The 3,649-nt window shown below is 43.1% G+C and overlaps 1 long non-coding RNA gene and 1 pseudogene across 1 annotated transcript; one reads left to right on the forward strand and one right to left on the reverse strand.

Annotated features, from left to right (window-relative positions):
- Window positions 1-685, forward strand: part of LOC114634597 — a 1,939-nt pseudogene extending 1,254 nt beyond the window's left edge.
- A 51-nt stretch (window positions 686-736) lies between these two features.
- On the reverse strand, window positions 737-1,996 carry LOC114634598. Its single transcript, XR_003713360.1, has 2 exons — window positions 1,899-1,996; window positions 737-1,199 (listed from the first exon to the last, which is right to left on the reverse strand). It is a non-coding gene; the product is annotated as an uncharacterized LOC114634598 (long non-coding RNA).
- Between the last annotated feature and the right edge of the window lie 1,653 nt (window positions 1,997-3,649).

Genomic DNA, 3,649 nt, shown 5'->3' on the forward strand with positions numbered 1-3,649 from the left:
TCCCAGAGGCAAGAAGTGTGGAGCTGTGCCCTTTCTCCTTTGATACCTGGGACAAAGAACGCCAGTTGCAGAAGGAAAAAAAAATAAAAGAAATGCAGAAAGGGGAGGTGCCCAAGTTCAGGGCACTTCCTGTGCCCCATTTTGACACTGTTAACCTGCCAGAGAAAAAGGTAAAGAATGTGACTCAAACTGAACCTTTCTCCCTGGAGACAGACAAGAGAGGCGCCTACAAGGCCGAGATATGGAAGCACCAGCTAGAGGAAGAACAGAAGCAGCAGAGGGAAGCAGCTTGCTTCAAGGCTCGTCCAAACACTATCATCTTTCAAGAGCCCTTTGTTCCCAAGAAAGAGAAAAAATCAGTTTCTGAGAACCCGTCTGGTTCTCTTGTTCAGGAACCTTTTCAGCTGGCTACAGAGAAGAGAGCCAAAGAGCGGCAGGAGCTGGAGAAGAAAATGGCTGAAATGGAGGCCTGGAAACTGCAGCAGTTGGAGGAAATCAGGCAGCAGGAAGAGGAGCAGCAGAAGGAGGAGCTAGCCAGGCTCCGGAAAGAACTGGTGCACAAGCAAATCCAATACGCAAGTACTCTACAGTGGAGTTGAAATCCAGTGAGCTGCCTCTGACTGTGCCAGTGTCTCCTAAATTCCCCAAGTCCAGACCACTTACTCTTTCGATGCCCCCACCGACTTTATCAATTTTTCATCTTTGGATGGTGAAGAAGATACTGAAAGACTCATGGTTTGATGAGAAGGCCAATTTGGAGAACAAGTTTATTTGGCAGAGTGGAATAGGAGAACTTTTTCAGGGGAAGACTTTGAGAAAGGCCAAACTTCAACAAGGCTGTGTCACACCCTTGAAGGCAGTTGATATTCTGCTGGCCGTGGTATATATAGCCAATATCATGAAGGCAAAGGCAAACAGCGAGAAAAAGGATGTGAGCTTGTTCCGAATTTGGAAATCTCTACTGTCAATCCAGTTGCTATTAAGCCTGGCACAGTGGCCATCCCTGCCATCAGTGCCCAGTACTTCATGTTCCAGGCAGCCCCAGCCCCGAAAATACTTGAAGATGGGAAGATCCACACAATGGAACACATGATCAGCCCCATTGCGGTGCAGCCGCCGCCGCCGCCGCCGCCATTCCTGTGGTATCCACACCACCACCTTTCCAGGGCCATCCAATAACTCCTGTGTACACCGTGGCACTGTAGAGTGAAAAATTATAGATACTGGGTATATAGAATTCTTTTTAGACATATAAAATATTCTTTAGGCTTTCTTTATAAAGACGTGGAGAAACCGAGACATGAAACAAGTTAAGAATGTGGACAGGCTAGTTACGGGAACTGGCTAGAATGCAAGTTAGCCAAGCTGAGAACCGCAGTGACAGGGCAAGGCCGAAGTAACAGGGCAGGACCACATTCTTGAGAAAGATAAGCGTACAGAGAGTTTTCACCTGATCCTGACTCACGTAGGTTGGGTTCCTTTGGAATTTCCACTATTTTTATGTTATACCACCCTAGCAACCCCCTCACCCCCTCCTCATTCCTTGGTTTGTGGTTTTTCCCCTTAAAAAACCCTCTCAAACTGGCTGTTGGGGTCAATTCAGCTCCTGCGTGGGCATACGAATTGACCTGCAGCTAGCTGTCAATACCCAAATAAACCTTGCTATTGCTCCGGTACATGGTGTCTCGAGCAGATTACTGGGTGGTCGTGATTTTCTGAGACTTGAGTGAGGGTCTCCCCTTTATGGAGGTCTTCAGCACCACATGTTCAGAGAATCCCCACCACCGGCATCTATGGGGCCAGCTACGTCCCCTTTGCTTCTCCTGCCACTGCCACAATCGCCACACTACAGAAGAACGCCGCGGCCGCTGTGTACGGGGGCTACACGAGATACATACCTCAGGCCTTCCCTGCTGCTCTCCAGGTGCCCATCCACGACGTCTACCAGACTTACTGAGACCGGGGACCAGAGCCGAGGCAAGCCACCAAACCCTGCTGAAGGAACACTTTATTATTTATGAAGAAAGAACATGCTGGTTTGGCATGAGTGCAAGACCTGCAAGTGAAGAAGAATGTTATTAAATAGCACACTGAAATATTTTATATCCATGAAGTTTTCACTCGCGTTTTTTTGAAAATGACTTTTCAATTTAGCAGGCCCGCGTTCACACATTTCTAAGAGACTTGCGATGCCTCACGCCTTAATACCATCTTTTCAAACATGTATGCTCCACTGGATTTGTACAGAGGTTTGGTTTTGTTTTTTAAGGATATATTTTCAGTATGAAGGTTATTTTCTTAACTTCTGCACTCCAGAGTTTTCTATTTTGTAGAAACTTTCAAAGTATATCAGCTATATATATGTGTATATCAAAAAAAAAAAGAAAGAAAAGAAAAAAGGAAAAAGCAGGCCCTCTCATGTAGGGAACTATTTTGAAAACTATATTCAATATTTAAAGACACAAACTGTAGTGCTCTGAAATACTACATGAAACATTATTTTATTTTTAAGGTGATGCTGGAAAGTGCAACTTTAAAATGAGAAAAAAAAAAGTCTCTACTCTTATTTCCACTGGCATTAAGGGTTGAAGATATTGCCGTGTATTCTCATGTTTTCTGGGTTTATGGGAGTTTTGGTTTTTTTTTTTTTTTTTAACAGTCTGTTCTTAAGCCAACATGGAAAAAGACTCCTCGCACCCAGAGTCCCAACACTGGAAAGCTCTGACCTGCCCTCAGTTCCTTGGGCTCACTCTGTGTGTCTCTATTGTTAAGTATGCTCCACCCCCACCCGTTTTCCTCCGCCTCCTTCCCTAGCTCCAGTGCAACTTTGAAGTTTGGCATATCTAAGAAAAATGGATAATTCGAATAGAGAAGATAACTGGGATTTTGTTGGGGTCTTTTTTATTTAATTTTGGTTTGTTTGGAGAGGTTTTATCTTCTATGTGTTTTCAGTAGCAGAATGCACATAAGGACAAGATTTTACCATGTTTGCCTAAGGCATCTTTGCATAGCTATTTAATTGTTCAGTATGAAACCTTACCTTTCTAATTCTTTGATTTTTTTTTTTTGTTTTGAAGTCTGAGTTTTTAGAGACCAAGAATGTATGTGATTATAGACAAGAACTTCAAGACTTGTCAAGGGGAAGTTAAGCTTCCCATGCCTTCTTATGTTTCCTACAGAATACCTGTGGTCATCAGGGATGTTGGAAGCACTGTGCTCTTTAACAGGGCTTCCCTCAGTTATTCTGCATTTGGTAGGTGAACACAGAGCATACACATCCAGGAGGGAGACCTTGTAAGAGTTTAAGGGTAGTTTGTATATGACTTCTGATGCTTGCTCATAGACCAAAGTTCATGGCCTGTAGTGTAAAGCAAAAATGCAGCCATTTTATTTCAATGTTACTAAAAGTGTTTGCTTATATTTTTTTTTGGAAGTAAATACACAGATGCAGGGTTTTGTGCCTGTTTTAAGGCTTTTCTTTGGCAGAGTGAATGTAAAATACAGTAAAATGATAATATCATCATCTCTTTTATGAATTACATCATCTTGCATCTTATTAAAAAGGCTCAGTCCACGATGTAAGGTGTGCAATGTGGTAACAGATACATGGTTGTATTTTATGGCATAACAGAACCCATCAAATCTTTCT

Source organism: Grammomys surdaster, unplaced genomic scaffold (genome assembly GCF_004785775.1).
Source record: "Grammomys surdaster isolate TR1022 unplaced genomic scaffold, NIH_TR_1.0 1028, whole genome shotgun sequence".
Classification (NCBI taxonomy): Eukaryota; Metazoa; Chordata; class Mammalia; order Rodentia; family Muridae; genus Grammomys; species Grammomys surdaster.